The sequence below is a fragment of the Silene latifolia genome, unplaced genomic scaffold, assembly GCF_048544455.1.
Source record: "Silene latifolia isolate original U9 population unplaced genomic scaffold, ASM4854445v1 scaffold_75, whole genome shotgun sequence".
NCBI lineage: Eukaryota > Viridiplantae > Streptophyta > Magnoliopsida > Caryophyllales > Caryophyllaceae > Silene > Silene latifolia.
In genome coordinates, this window is record NW_027413661.1 from 4762605 (window position 1) to 4784409 (window position 21805).

Sequence of the window (21805 nt, forward strand, 5' to 3'; positions counted from 1 at the left end):
GAGCGAGTCAGTGGTCCCTGCTGTTGCCACTAGCTCCGCCTTGGTCACTGTTGGGGTTGGTGTCCTTAACAGTTAGTGCAAGGACTCATAAACCTCTAAAAGGATCAAAGGGCATACTTTGGTATTATTATCAGTTGATCCACGTTTATCAATAACGGTTGGCTTGCTAGATAAGTTTGACGTTATTGTCATACAGATGGCGGTGATCAACTGGTCCCTAAAAGTCACACCTATAGGATACGTTCGAGAGATGTGACGGTATGAAAATACACTCCCTTGCAGATGCCAAAATTGACTAACCCGTTAACCGAGTTATTTGACTAATATTTAGTCAAATATGTGATGTTGAGATATTATATTTAATACGGATTAAATATTATGAGCTAAAGCGAATTAACCGATTAATTCGTAAAAATTAAATATAAGCGTTTTATATTTAACTAAATGTATATTGAATATAATTATACAATACTGTTTTGTCGGACACGTATTAATAATTCAGCTAACCCGTATTATTAGCTGATGCCTTAATTTCCGATAACCGATAAATGATTTAAAATACAAACCCGTCATATACATTTTAGCATTTGGCAAACTGGACTTCGAGCTAAAATTAAGAGGAAGTGGAAGCCCACTTCCCCATGCAAACCGTCGGTCCAGTGGAACCAAACAAAAGGAGAGACTCCCTCTCCTTTTGACCTAGACATTTCATTTTTACAAAAAACTAGGGTTTTGGAGACACTTTCTCCGAAACTCGGATCTCACATCTCGAAAACCTCACAACAAGTTCTCCCAATATTGCAAGGCAATCGGAGAACACGTTCTAGCACAAGGGCATATCTCGGACAAGTCTTGGGTGCAACAATTAGGAGGGAATCTCGTTTGATTTAAATCAATTCTTTACGCCGTGCATCAAAGGACCCGAGGTTATTTCTTGTTCCTTATCGTTTCTATTGTTTTTATGTTTTATGACAATAATCACATGTTTAAATTTACGTTATAGTCCTAAATTTAAAGGGTATTATACGGATGTATAATAAATACCACCACTGCAAAGAAACCAGTTCTACTTGTCTGAGAATAGGGACAGTAGAATTAAAGTCTAAGAGAAGAGAAACCCAGCTCGGTAGGGAGCTCGATTCAAAACGCTTCACCGGCCCGTTACTCCTAATTAGGCCTTTCTCTCTTAGGTCTAGGGATCTCTTATTTATTCAGAGAACTTATTATCTAAGATAAAATAAATATAACATAACGCCACCGAGACCACATAAGCCTTCTCGAGAGTGACATTAGCCATCACTTCGAGCTTTCCGAGGTCTTTGTTTACAGAGAGGCGCTCTCGCACCTTTACCGTTAGAAGCTGCCCACAATCGCGTTTCACTTCCGAGGCTCACCGGAAACGGTTAACCGCTTTACTTCGTTGCCCTCTCTCCCCTACCCGTTTCCTTGCAATCGGACATACTCTAGAGACCTTAGGCATTTATGAGGAGGCCGTAGTTTGTTGAACGGGACGGTATGTCGGGTCGATTACCATGCGGGGAGGCTACCATTCCAAATGCACGTACGAGTTCTTTAGCTCCTATTCTTTTGACTCACTCCTACATGTTGACCACTCCAGTTCTTGTATTCACTTTCGACTCCGCAATGAGTCACATCAGCATGGACTTTGGCTAAGTTTGGCCAAGTTTTAGGCCTAGTTAGTGACGGTCCCACCGCCCCACCTCGAGACCTCCTTGACCACCCGGGGGTCAAATATGCTCTTTCTCACACTCCCTTCCACTCACGGAAGGGAGCTCACATTCACTTACCTCAATCACCCCCGTTACTACTTTAATGCGTCTGTTAGGAGAGACTATTTTTGGGCGCCCGAGTCCAATAACATGACCAACAGATAGAGCTAGCCACGGAAGGGGGTACCTCAACATTGACTACGGTACCCCGTTTGTTCTAAACATTGCTTATCCGGTAGCTCATTTTTGGGCATTGGAATGGAATTGGGACTCGGGTAAAGACCGCTATTGTCTGCGGCGGGCTAGTTACTAGGATTGCCCGCCACCTTTACCCCACCGACCCTTGCTCACTTCGCATCTCGATGAGATGGCTTACCTTGACTCGGGAGCCATGATCGACTTCGCCTGGTTCCCAAAGGCGAAGGGGAGTGCGAGGACGTGGAAGATCTGTGGTTCCACGTCTGTTACCTTGCCGTGCTCTACCCTTCCGCCACTTTTACGTCGCTCCCTCTCGCTGCCGAGGGAGCGAGGCCACCTCCACCTACCTACCACCTTACCTTCACCCCTCCTTCTTCTTCTAGGAAGAGGAAGCGGGAGGCCGGAGCATCTTCTAGCTCTCGGGCTCGGACTCGGGCCCAGCCGGACCGACCCCCACGCCTCGGCCCCGCACTCACCCACCTCCCCTCGACCTCGGTTTTTCCGGCCAACTTTGTCCGCCCTCCTGTTTTAGAGGCGCCGAGGTCATGGACCAAGGGCGTCGTGATGCCGTGCTTTCGGATATGTGCGGGTACATTGCGAGATGAGACGGGATATGGCTTTGGTTGTATTCCCGCTCTACGAGTTCCATATCCGAGCCCGGCGACCGATTCCAGAGGGGTGGCCGCATCCTTCCTTCTACCGATACCCGGCGGACGGGTACCCTCCACTTTCTTTCGACTCGAGGAGGAGGCGGAGGAGACAGAGGTAGCACGAGCGGTGCGGTTACGGGCGAGCAAAGCGGCAGCACGAGCGCCGAGAGAGGAGGAGAGTGACCCTCCGTTCGTACCGGTCCGGAGGATCACCGAGATGACGACCGAGTCTCCCCTTGTTTGTTGCTTTGGTTTAGGGAGACCGTTTTGTTGAGTCGGAGTACCTAGGAGACGGCGGTGCCGACGACGAGTAGCTTTGGTCTACTCACTTCCCCGTCGGGCTGGTTTGGGGAAGTTCGTTTTTTTGTATGTTCTCTTACTCTTTTATTTCGTCTCCTTTATTTTCTTTTATTGGTTGTATACTCCCATCCCCCATTTTTCTTTGGTGTATCTTTGGAGGACAACGAGGGCGTTGTCCGTTTAGGTTTGGGGAGGGTATTGCATCCTTTTGAGTCTGCATCTGCATTTGTTTTGCATTCACGTTTAATTTTCAGTTTGCATTTGTTGTTTATTTTCATAGAAAATCAAAAAATCAAAAAAAAAAATAGAAAATTTCGAAAATTCAAAAAAATTCACGTTTATTTTAGCATATAGGTTGAGTCGGAACGGTAGATTCCCGTGATGAAATTGCACTATAGCTTGTCATATTACTTGAGCCTTGCACTTGTATTGATAGTTTTTAGCCTTGTCATACGCATGATCTAGGAATCTCTGTTCAAATAATAGCCGACTGTTTAGACTTGACCTAATAAACTGGCAAACTACTTAAAAATTCTGAGTTTTAGAGCTATAACTGGTGACATTCATGACCAGTTCACTAGGAATTTTGAGAGTAGTACTCCTTGCATAGCATGTTTATCTCATTTGCACATTTATGACATTCAATTCCTCGTCAAATGCACATATTCGGGTTTGTGGTTGGTGTCACATGCAGGGAGGGTCTTGCAATTTCCCCTTTCTTACATCTTTCACCCATTTAGCTCCACTTTAGCCAAACTTGCCTTTTTGACCCATTAGCTACATTCCAAACTAAGCCTGCCTAGTCAAGCTAGTTAGTTTGTCCTCTTGTGGTATGTTTCCATTGCAGTTTGGTCTGTCATTCTTGTTGGGAGTTGGTGTTTGTGTTAAGGAAGGAGGAGAAAAAAAAAGTATTGAAAAAGAAAAAAAGGAGAAACGTGAAAGAAGAAGAAAGAAAAAAAAAAGAAAATGAAAAGAAAAAAAAAGATGAGATTCACGTATACAATGAACAAAAAGAAAAAAAAAGTTGTGAAAAAGTTGTCCCCTCTTGTCAGAGTTGAGAAGATGTTCGAAGATGTACAATCGACAAGAGGGTTGGTTGTTTCAGTTAGCTGTTTCAGACGATGTGTTTAAAAAAGGGAACTTTGTGACCGTCGACTCCTCCACTCTTATTCTATATTTTTTGAGGAGATTGTGCTTTGAGTCTAGTGAGTTTTGTGCCAAGTGAAGGGCACCCGTGTTTAGTCTTTCAGTCAGTTTGAGATCCGGATGGTTTATTATGGTCCTGTTAGGAACTAGCTTGACGCTTTTACCTCCACATTTCCATAACTTGTTTTGCCTTTTCTCACCTGAACCTCACTATTCCCATATCATTTGCAAATCCTCGGTTGTGACGGACATTATTGGTTGGAGTGTGTGCATTAGTACTTGAATTGTCTTTCATTTTTGTTGCATGCATGCTATGTAGGTCGCAGTTAGGCGAGTGACTGTCTTTTCTTCTCTCTTTTACATATAACATTTGCCCTTTGCTTCATGAGAGAAGAGTGACCACGTGAGAGTCCAGTTTTGTTGGTCTTGCAAGGTCGATAGGTCAGCGTTATTTACGAACAGCTTATAATTCGTTTGCGTATTGATTGCCTAACATTAACTGTTGATTTCTGTTGCATTAAAGTGGTTCAAGTAGACAAGTTAAGCTAGCTCTGAGTTATCATTTCCGTTCCATTAGTTTAGTTTTGAGTTTACTCGAGGGCGAGTAAAGGTTTGGTTTGGGGAGATTTGATACGTGCCTAATGTATAGTCTTTTTGGCCTATTTCAGCACGTATTTCTATGCATTTCTATACTGTTTTTATAGTATTTTGCCCCGAATTGGCTACTTTGGTGTATTTTGTCCTTTTTGTAGGAATGATCGCGGAAGTAGTGGAACCATACTCCTTTTCGTCCTTTTTGCATGCATTTAGAGGAGACGGGATTATCCCAGAGTGAGATGTTGCACTTAGAAGTGTCGTTGCACGCATTACGAGGCATTTGGGTGAAGACGTGAGCTGAATTGAAGACCCAAGTGGTCTATCGAGCTGATTGATGGTCGATCGAGTGGTCCCTAAGCTCCCCAAGGCTCGATCGAGCTATTCCTTACTCGATCGAGTGATCCGCATTTGACAAGCCCTCGATCGAGTACCCCCGATGGTCGATCGAGGAGTTTCTCTTGAGATCTTGGTCGATCGAGTGGTGTAATCCACTCGATCGAGAGGCTTCGACGCTATGGGCTTTAATTAGTCCATGTTTTAGTATTTTTCCGCAAAGACTCTTAGACTTTGGCTATTTAACCTATGTTTACTAGGTTAATTAGCATCTCTCTTGGACTTATCTTTTTATCTATCTTTTTACCTTCCTTCACAGTAGAACTTTGTTACGTTGCTTAAACCTTCGACTGCTACTCTCGTTTTCGGATTTCTTCATTGGATTTCGTGCCTTTACGCCGGAATTTGCTTGGATTGTAATCTTCTCTCCTCTTTAATAATAATTAACCTTCTGTTGCTTTTAATTCTTGTTATTGTTATCATTCTTCCTGCCCTAGTTTATTTATTATTGAATTTTATTATTATTCCGTTATGTCATCTGCTGGGAAATTATCTGCTGTTAGATTAATTATGAGTATGAGTAGCTAAACCCCTTCATGTTGGGATTAGGGGATCTGCGGTAGAATAATGACGACGTAGTGAATGAATTAGATGAACCGATAAGAGACACTGTCACTATAGCAATATAACTGTAATTCTCGACCTAGTTGAGTGCACGCTTCTATGTCACCCATTAATCTGGCTACAATTAATCCTGGATCGAAAGATTGGACTAAATAGGCCTGCTATAAACAGTAGACTACCCTAATGAGGACGAAAGTTAAGTTAGTGGTATTTTAGGGTGGGAAGTGGACCGAAAGGACCTTCTAATATCCGTCTCGCATTAGTTCGTCGAGTCATTTCTTTGCTAAGTTGTTGAACTACCGTAGTGAACCGAATTCCCGACATGTCCCCCTCTTATTGATAGTTTTAATTCACTTCCTGCTTTACTGCTCTTTGTTTATTTCTCTTTCTCTCAACTCCGTAGTTTAGAATCAAAAATTCAATCAAACCCAATTGTTACCATAGGATTAGAAATAGATAGCTGTAGTTGCATTACCTCCCTGAGGATTCGATACTCGACTGCCTCTACTACATTTTTAGTTGAGACCGTTAGGTTTTATTTTTGACAGTACGCGACGGACGTGTCACCTATTTCTATATATATATATATATATATATATATATATATATATATATATATATATATATATATATATATATATATATATATGGCTCAAGTCATACAATAACAAATGACATTATTGAAGGTTGTAAACTTACTCGGTCATCATCTTTACACAATCGTCGAGGGTTTGCCTTCGCGAGAGTCAATCCGATAATCGTTTTTGTTTCCACTTGGATTGCCAGTAGCACCCAATCCTTCCTATTCATTTTGAGATATTGAACTGTTAGTTCATTTACACGCATTTAAGCATGTTAATAATAAATTTATAGAACCGTAATTCATTACAATAATCACGTACTATACATACATATTCTCATTGTAGGGGGCAAGCCATAGTTTTTTGGACGACATTAACCGATGAGCGATACTATTGATTCGTTCTTCGTATGAAATTCTGTTAACAGAGAACGCCTTAGGACTCAAGAATCCGTATACGTGACTAGGAACCTTCCACTCAGCGAACTGATTATTGAGGTACCTATTACGCCACATGGAACGAAGATTGTTATTGTAATTGATAATTTTAACAAACATCATTATTCGTAAATGGAAATGACTTAATAGTTATATTAATAAAATTTACTTCATCCAAATCAAAATGTGAACAACATCTAAATTGTCAAGGTCAACAAATTCCATCAGTTGCTTCGGGTCCGGTATGGCTATATCAGTTGTGCCCATAACTTCATTTCCAATGCTAATCATGACTACATCACCTGTAGGTGACCTCTTTACAGCCAGGTTTTGCAAATCCATCAGCGAAGCAGTTTTCATCTTTTTCTTATATTCACACGATTCATAATAAGAATCATAAGCAGGCTTGCCTGCAACAACTTTCGTTAACGTAGTAGTAATTGCTTTAGCTGCCATCATGGCTTTGATTAAGTTCTGCAAATGCAAAGATTAAAGTACTTATAATATGTTAATATTCGTACCCTAATATATTTAAAGAACAAGTGACCCCCTAAGTAAAGATTAACGTCTGGTGAGAACCGGATGAAAAACAAAAACCCTAGAGAGAGAAAGCCGATGACTGCATAGAGAGAGAAAGAGAAGTTTGACCTAGTTTCCGCGCCAATGGCGAGGAAAACTAACCTACAACGACAGCGGGAGATGTCTCTTCGTGGACGGAGCATCCCTGCAAAGGAAATAGAGACGTCCAGCACTGTTGAAGAAGTGAAAGAAACAGTAGAAGAAAACCCTACTGAGATACATGCCGGTCCTGAAGTTGATGCAAATGGAAAAATGAAAAACATGAGCGAAGTTGTTGGAATCCCTGAATTAGTTGTTGAAACAGAAAGTGAGGACGAATCAAGCCATGAGGATGAAGAGGATGTGCATGAGGAGGAGGACGACGTAGTGTCTGAAACGCAGGAAACAGAGTATGAAGAAGAAGATGACACTAAAACAGAGTCCGAGGAGTTGTTGCAGATCCAACCAGAGGATGTGGAGGAAGAGATAGTGTATTGGAACCAGGCGGTGATGTGCTTCATATTGGGGGCTAATCCGCCGTGGGAGGTGGTGGAGGGATTTATTAGGAGAATTTGGACGAAATTCAATATTGACAAAATTTCTTTCCTTCCAAATGGTGTTTTCTTGGTTAGATTTAAGTCAGTGGAGATGAAGGAGAAGGTTCTATTGTCAGGGCACTATTTGTTTGATAACAAACCAATGATTGTTAAGGAGTGGACGAAGGATACTGAGTTAACCAAAGCAAATGTTAAGTCTGTCCCTGCTTGGATACGCTTACATAATCTTCTTATTAAGTTCTGGGGCAAGAGTCTGCCCAAGATATCTAGCTTGGTGGGTAATTATGTGAAGAGTGATCAGGCTACGCATGAAAAAACGAGATTAGGGTTTGCAAGAGTGATGGTGGAAATGATTGTGGATCAACCTCTACCTTCAGAAGTTGTGTTTAAAGATGAAAATGGAGATGTGATTAAAGTGGAGGTAGAATATGAATGGAGACCTATAACTTGCAGTAAATGTCAAGGAATGGGTCATGATGGGGATCATTGCAAAAGAGTAGAGGAAAAGAAGAAAGGTGTTGTGATAGCTAGGAAGGTGTGGAGGCCTGTTGCTAAGAAAGCTCCTGAACAGTTGAAAGCGCCAGAGAAGAAGGTACAGGATGTTGTTGCTGCAACAGTGGTGGTGGAGAAAGTTGCGGGTACAACTCCTGTCCAGAAGAGTCAAATTATAACTACACCTATCAAGAGATTGACTATCCTAAATAGGAGGAATGTGGAACCTGGTGGATATAGTAAGGTGGATTTTGGAGCTCAATCCTACAAGGATGTTACTTCTCCTCCCTCATTGAAGTCAGGTGTAAATGGTAATGGTCACTCCCCTACACATTCAAATGGATAGTATAGGTTTTTGGAATATTAGGGGAATGAATAGAGTAGGGAAGCAGAAAAACATAAATTTCTTCTTACAAAATAAAGGCATAGGTTTATTTGGTTTATTGGAGACAAAAATCAAGAATAAAAATTATTTAAAGGCTGTTAATAGTTTCAATAATGGTTGGTGTATTTCTACTAATAATGGATATCATAGTGGAGGAAGAATTTGGATTTTGTGGCAACCAAAGAGATTTAGGGTGAATTTTATTGAGTACAATTCTCAGTTCATTCATATGAAGGTGGAATCTTTACTTGATAAAAGCATGTGTTACTTGATTTGTGGTCTATGCTTTCAATAGTATTCAAGAGAGAGTCCCCTTTGGAGACAGCGAGGAAGATTCTTTGGAATGACTCATGGTCCATGGGCTATAATGGGATTTCATTTGTATCCTAGCGCTAGTGAAAGACATGGGGAGCTTCATCTATGGTGAGATGGAACCATTCGAGAAGATGTGTTGAGGATTGTGAGGTGGTGGATATTGCTGCTCTTTGGTTCTTTGTACACCTGGAATAACAAGCAGAGTTCGAGGAGAGAATCTATAGCAGGATAGATAGATTCTTGGTTAATAGAGAATGGTGTGATTTATACCCTGACACGTATGCTCATTTCTTGCCGGAGGGTCTTTTTGATCACTCTCCTTGCACGATAAGGAATTCTACTAGTGGGAGGGATAAAAGTAGTTTCAAATACCTTAATATGTGGGGCAGTTCTAAGGAGTTTATTAATCGTCGGGAAGCATTGGGACGAGAGGCATAGAGGGCACTCCTTTATTTAGATTAACCACTAATTTTAAGGGACTTAAAGCGAGGCTGCGTCAGTGAATAGGGATGACTTTAGTGATATTGAGAAGTCTTTGCAAAGCTGCAGCAGGAGGTTGAGGAGTTGCAGGCTCATGCGGGCGGGGACCCTAGCAATCAAATGCTACAAAGAACGGGAGTTTGAGGCCCGCCAGAATTGAAGAGTAAGAGTTTAGCCGAGATAGCTTCTTACAAAGAACGAGCTAAGAGTATATGGATTAAGGAAGGGGACTCTAACTCTGCCTATTTCCATAATTCTATCGAAGCGGGAGGAATAAGAATAGGGTGATAATGATTGAGGATATGGATGGCAATTTGTGTGAGTCTCCTGATAAGGTCCAAGCTGCTTTCTTGAATTATTACAAACATTTGTTGGGCTCTAGTCAAGGGGTGAAGAAGATACACAGTAGGATTATTGATCAGGGTCCTAGGTGTCTTGATGAACATGCTCTTTGCTTTACTCGGGGCATTTATTCTTGGTAAGGAAATCAAGGATGCTCTCTTTGGTATTCCGATGTCAAGTCAAGGACCAGACGGGTATACAAGTAGGTTTTTCAAGGATGCTTGGGGAGAGATTGGCAAGGAAGTGGTTCTCTTGTGGATGATTTTTTCCAGCATGGAAAGATCTTGAAGCAAATAAATACAACTACTCTTACTATGGTGCCCAAATGTGATAGACCTAAGTCTGTTCTGCAATTTCGCCCCATAGCTTGTTGCAATGTGATCTATAAGGTCATATCAAAGCTTCTTTGTGCTAGGTTGGCTGAGGTTCTCCCTTGCATTGTTGACAGGAATCAAGGAGCTTTTATACAACACAGGAGTATCCAAGAGAATATCTTGATATGTCAAGACTTGATTAGACTGTATGAAAGGCCTTCTTCCTCTCCTCGGTGTATGTTTAAAATTGATCTACAAAAAGCCTATGATACTGTTGAATGGGAGTTTGTGGATAAGCTGTTGATAATGCTAAAGTTCCCATTGAAATTTAGAGTCCTGATAATGCAATGCATTACCACTGCTTCATTCTCAGTTTCCCTTAATGGGGAATTGTTTGGGTTCTTTCAAGGGAAGAGAGGTTTGAGGCAGGGAGACCCACTCTCCCCTCTTATCTTCACCCTATGCATGGAGTACTTGACTAGGACACTTAAGTATGCAGCTGCAAAGTATGACTTTGCTTATCATCCTATGTGTAAGGAAATGGGTCTGACAAACTTAATGTTTGCTGATGATGTCTTGATGTTTAGTAAGGGGGATGCTAAGTCAATGATGTTGCTGTTGAGATCCTTCTCAACATTCTCTAAAGCTACAGGACTTAAAATCAGTGCTGCCAAATCAAATGCTTACTTCTGTGGAGTTTCTGATCAGGTAAAGCAAGAGATTCTGAGTGTGTCTGGGTTTACAGAGGGGGAGCGCCATTCGGATATTTGGGGACTGCCTATTCAAACAACCAGGCTGAGAAGAATGATTGTGATTGTCTAGTGGACAAAATTTGTTTTAAAATTCATGGCTATGGAGCTAGGAAGTTTTCCTATGCAGGGAGACTGGTATTGGTTCAAGCTGTCCTAAAGAGTTTGTGCTCATACTGGGCCTCTTTGTTTGTGCTGCCCAAAGGGATAATTAAAAAAGTTGAAGCTACTTGCAGGAATTTCTTGTGGGATGGGGGTCCTGAGTATGTGAGAGCTCCTTTAGTGGCATGGGATAAGGTATGCAGAACAAAGGAGGAAGGGGGCCTAGGTTTACAGGACATGGAGATGTGGAATAAAGCTCTTGTTGGGAGATTAGTGGACTGGATTTATGAAGGAAGGGACTCTGTTTGGGTCAAGTGGGTGGAGTGTAATCATCTGCGAGGTAGAACTTGGTCTGAATATGAGCCTAGCACTAATACCAGTTGGGTATGGCGGCGTATATGTAGGGTTAAAACAGAACTAGCAATTTGGTTATTTGAATGGCAAATGGCATGAGCAACTTTGATGGTTACTCTCTGCAAGATGCTACGAGGTGGTTAAGAGGGTGCGCCCTAAGGTTGGGTGGTATTCGTGATTTGGAATCCCTGGAACACGCCTAAGCATAGCTTCTTGGGGTGGATATGGGTTCGTGATGCTCTGAAAACAAAACATAAGCTTCTGCAGTTTGGTGTTACAGATGATGATCTTTGAGTGTTTCTTTGTGTGGACTTGGTGTTGAAACTCGGGAGCACTTGTTTTTTAATTGTCCATACAGCGAGAAGAGTTATACAAGCCATAAATCGGGTGATGGGAGGAATTCTAGCTACTCATGATCCGTTGGAAAGGAGTGCGCAGCATCCTGGTTCTCTTGTTGAAGAGAGCTTTGTATGCTATGCTTGTGTGTATGGTATACCAGATATGGCAGCAAAGAAATAGATGCAGGGACGAAATGCAGTTGCTCAGACCTGAGAAGTTGTGCTCCCTGATTATGCAGGAAACTAGAGCGAGAATAAGAAGTAGAGATTTGACGATGGTGAAACAAGATGATGTTGATTGGTTACATAGCATGACTCTTTTGTAAAATCTATAATCTCTTGTACTTTGATATCCTTTGATTAATACACACTTACATTTTACCAAAAAAAAAAAAGATTAACGTCTGCATATAGGTACCTTGGGGATGACAACATTGATGAGTTTGTCAGGCCATTACACATAAGAGCTTAGGGCTTCTTTCAAATGGGTGACCCCCTCAGTAGGAAATGGTACTTGTACTTCCCCATACTCATTTTTATATAATTGGGACACTTCTACTTTCCTGCAATTGTACGAAGGGTGATGCGGTCGTTCTACACCAAAAATAAAATACCTAAGTACTACTAACAGAAGTCAGCGGCAAGTAGGGTCGATCTCCACAGGGAGGCGGTGTACTATCTATTTGTCTATCTATCTGTCTAATGTCACTAATGGGGGTTTTGATTGATTTAACTAAACTAGAGATTAAGGCGAGGGAGGAAAATAAAAGGAATTAACAGCAAGAAAGGAAGAAGTATGCTAAGAGTCGGTCCACCGTGGCAGCTATCAGATCTATACTATCGGGAATATTAAGGCGATTAGACTATTGATAAGAAGAGCTATGGTCGTCACCTTTCGGTCCTTAAACCGCCCTAGAGTGTAAACAGCTTAACTTTCGCCCTCACTGCAATACCCTATTGTAATTAAGCAAGCCTTCCCTTCCAATCTTTCGATCTAGGTCGGGGTTAACTAGAATTATTGGTCTCTTGCATGCATTCATTTGGGATAACAATTAAATTGCCTAATACAATTCCTATCGCAAGGCTAATCTATTTAATACAGTTAAGGCATGCTACCACGGCTTCCCTAATCCTAACATACTAGGGGAAATTAGCTAGACATGGGAATGGGGGAAACAAGAAATAAAGGAGAAGAAATAAACATAAATAATGAGAAGAAAAGAAGAGAAAGAGTTAATACTAATTATTGATCCGGAAATAAAAGCAACAAGTAGCAAAGGCGGGAGAAGAATAACGTGATCCCCGCCATAAGGTAAAAGAGATGATCACAAATGAAATCCCTAACTCCTATTTATAAGAAATTAGGAGTAGGATTAAACCTAATGACGGAATATAACTAAAAAGCCCAGCCCGTCAGCAATATCCACTCGATCGACCACTTAAATCACTCGATCGAGTGAACTTCACTCGAAACACTCGATCGACCTAGAATAGTGCTCGATCGAGTAAGGGCATATAGAGAAGCGGTCGATCGACCATATAATCGCTCGATCGACTGTTTATTCATCCTAAAACCACTCGATCGACTAAGAATGTCCTCGATCGAGTGATAATTAACTTCAATGACTTAGAATTCTTGTTAGTTCGCCTTGACTTGTCCTTTTAGCTCCCGGAACACCTTCACGCATCTCAAGACAGCAACATTTCCTGCTCCAAATCATCTCTTCCTCCAAATGCATGCAAAATGGACGGTAAATGGCTTGATTTCACTCCTTTCGGGTCCATACCTGCAAATAAGACATAATAACCCAAAGTAGCATATTCGGGGCATTTCGTAGCAATAAACCACGATAAAGGCATAGAAATACGTGCATAAAATAGGCTAAAAAGACTATATAAAATGCACGTATCAAAGGGGTATACCATGAACCTTAACTTGCTGAAGCCGGTCGTAATTGAACACGTATCCTCTGGCAACAACAACTTTCTGTTTCCCCTGTAAATAGGACAGACGACAAGCCCCCTTGCAATCGCCCTTCACGTCAGCTTTAATCAATTAGTACACATACATTCAATGCCTTTAATAAATTTCCTAAGTAAAAAACGTGTATGATACGAATAATTATAAACTAGCAGCTATTACCTTTTTCGGTGTTGAGAAGAACATCTGATCATCAACTACCTCCACTTCATCCTGTGTCACGGCCTTACTTGCATCCACTTCCTCTTCAACTGCCTGATATCGATCCTCGGCTCCTACTCCAGTCTCCTTTCCCATTTCCTTCTCCCTTGTCATGTCATCCTCGGCTTCCTTCTGTACATTAACACTTGTCCATATAACACGTACTGATTTTCCAAATCATATAACACATTGTATATAAGACAAATATTATTACCTCTTTTTCCTCCTCCTCCTCCCCCCCCCCCCCCCCCCTTCTCCTTCTCCTTCTCCTTCTCCTTCTCCTCCTCCTCCTCGTCCTCGTCCTCCTCTGCTTCCTTTATGACTTCTTGAACCATATCCAACTCCTTTTTCGATGGCTTTTCCCCACTTTCCAACATTCTCATCATCAACCTGGCTATTTTATGTAGCTATGTAGTAGAAATTAATGTCAGCATATATAGTTTTAAATTAATTACGTTGGTTCAAATACAGTATTTATAGATTACCTTCTTGGAAGCATCACCACGTCGAGTAGTTTTCCCAAAATACTTAGTGATACCAATATGCGTTCCTACCCCTCTGACACGACATGGATGCTCTGCTTTGCCTATTGCCCTAGCAAGAATGTAATCACGTCCTTCAGGCTTCCATTTTCCTTCCTATACCTCTTTCTCACAGATCCTCTACATACACATAAAACCATTAAGCAACACACAATTATATAACTCCGACTACCAGTGGTAGGAGTGACATATTTATTCAAACTTACAATTTTCTCTTTGATGTCCTTATCATATTCAGTTTCCGTCTTTCCATTCTTAGGAGTGTGACCTTCCATCCAAGCGTCGTGACGACTGAATTTTCCAAGCTTCGCCTACAATTCATTCATCACATTGATATCCTCTCAAAATTTGTATGATTACTATGAACATATATAACATCCGACTAAAACACCTAATAGTATAATACTATAAGAATTATGTACTTACAAGTTTCTTCTTAATCAATCTATAACCACCGCGGGAGCCGTAAAAGACGGCCTTTTTCTTTGAAATGTTCGCCTTATTCCTCTCACTCATAGCCTTCATCAAATAAATTGTATCAAGAAATGTAAGCATGACCAAACACTAAACTAAGTATACTTCTTTACTTATTATTATTATTATTATTATTATTATTATTATTATTATTATTATTATTATTATTATTATTATTATTATTATTATTATTATTATTATTATTATTATTATTATTATTATTATTATTATTATTATTATTATTATTATTATTATTATTATTATTATTATTATTATTATTATTATTATTATTATTATTATTATTATTATTATTATTATTATTATTATTATTATTATTGTTATTATTATTATTATTATTATTATTATTATTATTATTATTATTATTAAGTTACCTTAAACTTGTCAGACTGCCTATAAGCGATATAGCTATCCCAATGGTCCTGATGTGACCATTATTTGAGCATATTTAGTCCCCGAATTAGCCTCGTTCCTATGCTTTTTGGTGCATATTTGGGTCATTTACTATCTTTAGTCCTTTATTTTGAATATTCTTTGAGGTTTTGTTTCCTTGGTAGGAGAGGAGTGCAAACCTTGCATTTTCATGGCAAAATAGAGCTAAATTGATCGAATCTAATGACCAAGCCTCAAAGAGAAGACAAGACTAGAAGGCCTTTGTACATATTATAGTAGATGGGCAATGATGAAGAAATCCTTGCATCCCCGACTAAATCCCGGAGGATTATTGGAAGAAGAAAAGAAGAAAAGAAAGCTGTGACGAAATCCACCCGTCCAACTAGGCAAGACGCCCGTCCAAGACGTGAGGAATCCGAGCGTCTTTGCCATCAAGATGCCCATCCAACAATGCCACAATCCGCTCGTCCAACTATCAATCCGCCCGTCCAAAGACACAGAAATCCGCCCGTCCCGACATCTTGGACGCCCAGTTTCTCTTACAGGCCCACACAACCTTTTCTTCCCTCCATGAAAGATGCGCATATTTATGAAAGACCGGCAAAAAGGAGACTCGCATCTTTTCTGAGAGGAGCAATTCCTCAAGGACTTAATCGTCATTTAAGCCCTTAGTAAACCCTAATTTGTGTACCTAATCCCCACTATAAATACCCCATTAGTCTAATTAGATGAATCATGTTCTTCTTATCAATCCTTAGTGTAGTTTATATCATTCTAATCTCTTCTTAATCTTGTAATCAACTTCTAATCAAATATTAATACACATCTCATTTCCTTAATTTCTCTTTTGTTCATCTTTTATTTTGGGTAATTGAAGATTATTTGGGTTATTATTGGGAGATTGACAACCTTCCAATCAATCATCAAGTACTTCTATTATTCTTTGCTTATTTTGGAATCATTAGTAGGTATAATCCTCTTAATTCCTTTTTAATTATTGTTAATCATCTTCATTTATTCATCATGTTTTGCTTTGTTAATGTGATTGACAACCTTGTTAACATGTTAAACTTGATAATGAGTGAGTAGTTTCCTTAACTAGGGTTAATGGGTAATTAGGGGAAACTAACATGGGGGATGATCTATGCTTAATTTAATATGTTTTCATAGTTTATTTGCTTGCTAATGATTGAAAGCCTTGGAAGCAAGTGAGGCCAAAAATATGCAAGCATTGAAAGCCTTGGAAGCAAGTGAGGCCAAAAATATGCATTGGGAGTTAGAGGTAGATCTTTTTGAGGCCGCTCTAGCTAACAAAGAACTTACTCATGAGCAATCCGAATTAGTACATAATATCCTTGTGGAAGCATATCAACCTATAGAACATGAGCAATCAATCCTAGAAGACATCTTACAAGCCGAAGAGCAAGAAGAATTTGTCATGGAATTCGAGTATGACGAGAGTGATGAGCTTGAAGAACAAGTTGAACATGCCATGAGAATGGAGTGTCTAATGGAAATGGAGCAAGTTCTCAATAAACCTTCAAGGGAGGAAAGTGAGGTACAAATTCCAACTTTAAAACCCCTTCCCCCAAATTTGAAATATGCTTTCCTTGATGAATACAAGACCAAACCCATGATTGTTAATGACAAACTTGATGAAAACCAATTGGGAAAATTGCTTGATGTGTTGAAACAACATGAAAAGGCTATAGGTTATAGTCTAGATGACCTTAAGGGAATAAGTCCCAACTTTTGTATGCATAGAATTCATCTAGAGGAGGACCATAGACCTACCATTCAATCTCAAAGGAGATTAAACCCCCACATGCAAGAAGTTGTCAAAGGAGAGGTTATGAAATTACTTGATGCAGGAATCATATATCCCATATCGGACTCTTTGTAGGTTAGCCCTGTTCAAGTGGTACCTAAGAAAGGAGGTACCACGGTAGTGACGAATGAGAAGAATGAGCTAATACCCACAAGGAAGATCACCGGTTGGCGTATGTGAATTGACTATCGAAAATTGAATTCCGCAACAAGAAAGGATCATTTCCCCTACCATTCATTGACCAAATGCTTGAGAGGTTAGCCTCTAACAAGTTCTTTTGCTACCTTGACGGGTATTCTGGATTCTTTCAAATCCCTATACACCCGGATGACCAACACAAGACCACCTTCACATGCCCTTATGGTACTTTTGCATATAGGAGGATGCCTTTTGGCTTGTGTAATGCCCCCGCCACTTTTCAAAGATGCATGATGAGTGTCTTCTCCGATTACCTAGAGACCATAATGGAAGTTTTTATGGATGATTTTAGCGTTTATGGAAAAGACTTTGACTCATGTTTGCATAATCTCTCCCTTGTATTGCAAAAGTGTGAAGATGTTAGTCTTGTTTTAAATTGGGAAAAGTGTCACTTCATGCTCAATGAAGGAATTGTTTTGGGTCATTTAATCTCGGAAAAGGGCATCGAAGTCGATAAAGCTAAGGTTGAGGTGATAGAGAAACTCCGACCTCCCGTAAATGTTAGAGGGGTGAGATGTTTTCTCAATCACGCGGGTTTCTATCGCCGTTTCATAAAAGATTTCTCAAAAATAGTGAAACCCCTCACTCAACTTTTACTTAAAGATACCCAATTCTATTTCACTGATGAGTGTGTTGAAGCCTTTAATAGAATCAAGGAAGCACTAACCTCGGCACCGATCATTCATCCTCCGAATTGGGAATTACCATTCGAGATTATGTGTGATGCTAGTAACTATGCCGTTGGAGCGGTTCTTGGCCAACGGGTAGGGAGAGCTCTACATGTTATCTACTATATAAGAAAGACTCTTGATCCCTCCTAAGTGAACTATGATACCACCGAGAAAGAGCTTCTTGCCATTGTCTATGCTTTGGACAAATTCCGTTCCTACTTACTTGGATCCAAAGTGATTGTCTTTTCAGATCATCGTGCTCTCCGACATCTCTTAATAAAGAAAGAGGCAAAACCAAGGTTGTTGAGATGGATTTTGCTTCTTCAAGAATTCGACTTGGAAATAAGAGACAAGAAAGGAGCCGAAAATGTAGTGGCGGATCACTTGTCAAGGATACGGTTTCACGATGAACAAGGAGAAACGCCGATCAATGACTCATTTCCCGATGATATCTTGATGACCATTCAAACACAACTGTAAAGGCATATCACCCCATGGTTTGCCGATTATGCCAACTATATTGGTGGAAGAGTGCTCCCTCCAAATTTGAATTACAACCAAAGGAAGAGGTTCTTATTCGAAGTAAAAAGGTACTTTTGGGATGACCCAAATCTTTACAAGGAGTGTAGTGATGGGCTCTACCGGAGGTGCATCCCTCAATGGGAAGTTCAAGGAATCTTGGAAGGATGCCACTCGTCACCTTACGGTGGACACCATGGAGCAAGGAGAACCATTGCAAAAAAATTTCAATCGGGCTTCTATTGGCCTACGATGTTCCAAGATACAAGGGAGTTTATCCTTCATTGTGATGCTTGTCAAAGGACGGGGAATATCTCTTGGAGGAATGAAATGCCATAAAGGGGCATACTAGAGGTAGAGATCTTCGACGTTTGGGGGATCGACTACCAAGGGCCGTTTGTGACATCCAATGGGAACAAATATATCCTTGTGGCCGTAGACTACGTCTCAAAGTGGGTGGAGGCAATTGCCACCCCAAACGATGATGCAAAGACGGTCACCAAGCTCTTCAAGAAAATAATCTTCCCAAGGTTCGGAGTCCCTAGAGCGATCATAAGTGATGGAGGAACGCATTTTCATGAAAAGAAGCTCGCATCCCTTTTGACCAAATATGGTGTTCAACATAGAACCGGCTTAGGATACCACCCTCAAACAAGCGGTCAAGTTGAAGTTTCAAATAGAGAGATCAAGCAAATTCTCGAGAAGGTTGTCAACAAGACCCAAAAGGATTGGAGTACAAAGCTTGATGACGCTCTTTGGGCTTATAGGACGGCCTATAAGACTCCCATAGGAGCCTCTCCTTACAAGCTTGTTTATGGAAAAGCATGCCACTTGCCAATCGAATTAGAGTGCAAAGCTTTTTGGGCAATCAGAGCTCTTAACCTTGATCTCAAATTAAGTGGTCAAAGGAGGATGATAGAAATTCAAGAGTTGGAAGAATTCCGACTACAATCTTATGAGAATGCCAAGATCTACAAGGAAAGGACAAAATTGCTTCATGACAAGAGGATCAAGCAAAAAACCTTGCACAAAGGAGATAAAGTCCTTCTATTCAATTCCCGATATCGACTCTTTCCCGGGAAGTTGAACTCTAGATGGATGGGTCCCTATGTGATCACCGAGGTTGGAAAGTATGGAGACTTTGAAATCAAAGTAGAAGATGGAAGCAAATTCAAGGTCAATGGCCAAAGATTGAAGCCATATTATGAGGGAGCATTTATTGGAGAGGTCGAGGTCACCTACCTCGGGCCTCCTCATCCTTGAAGAAATCATCAAAGGGATAGTTTGGTGGAGTCCTCCCTAAACCACCACTTGTAAATATACTAACCCTTCTAACTTGTATTTTTAACTTTATTGCATTCCTTTTATCATAAACATAATTCTTTCCATGAGAGTAAGTGAGGGAGGGTCACTAATCAATTTTGATGAAGGAAGGAACTAGTTTTCAAGTGTGGGGAAGCTTTTTAACGGAGTAAAGGAAAAACGAGGAGAATTCGTTCGTCCAGAGGGGCAGACGACCGTCCAAAGAAGAATTCGAGCGGCCGTCAAAGAATCCGCTCATCCAAAGGAGCTGACATGCAGATATTTTATCCTGATCCAGAATCCGAGCGTCTCGGGAGGCAATCCGCTCGTCTTACTTCAGACGCCCGTCGCATTGCAAATCCGCTCGTCTTTTTGCTGCATGACTTTGGGATACTTTCCTGTAAGGAAATCCGAGCGTCCCTCAGACAAGATGCTCGTCCAACTTCAGCAAATACACTCGTCCTAACCAAGATCCGCTCGTCTTGGCTGCTTCAAATTTTGGAAAAATCCGCTGTAAGAGAATCCGAGCGTCTTCCCAGGAATCCGCTCGTCCCAAATCGAGGGAATCCGAGCGTCCCAAGGCCGAATCCGCTCGTCTCCCTGCGGACTTTATTCCCGGTTTTCACAATTTTATTTCTCCCCCACCACACAATTTGTGACACATCACCCTTCCTTCCACTTGTATTATAAAAACCCACTCTCTTATGACTCCAAACCATATCCCAAACACTCTTTCATTCCACAAAAACAAAAACCCCCAATTTCTAGGGTTTCACAAGCAAGATTCAATCCACAAAGAGCATCTCCATACTTCAACAAATCAAAAATTCCAACTCTACAATCAAAGAATGGGACCAAGACTCCAAGAGGATCTTCATTTAGGGAAAGAAGAAGGCCAAGAGTGAGAGGAAGTTCTTCTACTTGTCACATCAACACTCTAAGGAGGGAACATGAAGAAATCGTGGATCTTACCAAGCTTGATGACTTCTCTAATGTTGAATTCGTAAATGATGTGCAAAGGCTCGTTTTTCACCGACTTCTTGGTACGAACATTCTCCCTACAAAGTTTTTATGCCATAGAACTTTAAGGAAGCTTGGGATTTACCATCAAATGGAAGCCCTTTTTGAATTGTTTGGTCTCTCTACCCTATTTCACATGCACGAGCAAACCTACCGATCCCTTGTTCTTGAGTTTTTAAGCTTCTTGAAAATCACAACCTTGAACAAAACGATTTGTATAGAATTTAGGTTGGAAACTGTTTCGAGAATGATGACTCTAGTGGAATTTGCTAATGTGCTTGGCCTTGATGTCTCGCCTACCCGGACATCAAAATCGAAGAAATATAGTGTTGTACCCCTATGGAGGGCCATGACCGGCCGAGATTTCATGCACATTAAAGAGTGTCTAGCTTTCCACATTCACTACTACAATTATAGGCTAAGAGGACGCCTCTTAGAGAACGGTTGGGGACTTGACCGTCTTAATTCGATCCAATAGTTTGGTGCCAATAATGACTACATAAATAGGACGCTTAATAGAAACACCCGTCCTCATTGTAAACGTAACAAGGACGGTTGGTCAAGAAACCCGTCCTCTTATTAATAAACAAGGCGGTTATTGAATAGAAGCGTCTTCTTATTTTTTAATAGTGATGATTAAAATTCCGTATCACTACGTTACTCCATCTTCACTGTTTATGTGTACCCCTCTTATTCAAATATAAACCAGTTATACCCTAGGTAGCTCTCATCATCTACCCTGCCGCTACCACCGGCGTCCCCACAAACCACCACCGCCACATCCTCCTTCATCATCGCCCTAACGCAACACCACCTATCGCCTTTTTTCATCTGCTTACAGAGGTAATTTCAATTTATCTCATTTATTCCGTTTTCACTTTTAATTTTCTTGCAATATTACTTGATTTTTACCGCTTGATTGGTGATCACACCGGCGGTATATAATTCAATTTTGTGTTAGATGAGTATTTTATGTTAAATGAGTATTTTATGCCTTAATTTGTACCTTTTTTTTCCAATTATTATCGTGTATGAATGTCACAATTCATAGAAAACTCGTTTATGATATTTTTTCA

At 40.7% G+C, this 21805-nt stretch overlaps 1 pseudogene; it reads left to right on the forward strand.

Annotated features, from left to right (window-relative positions):
* LOC141640245 (uncharacterized) overlaps positions 1 to 21805 on the forward strand; it is a 199841-nt pseudogene that overhangs the window by 78662 nt on the left and 99374 nt on the right.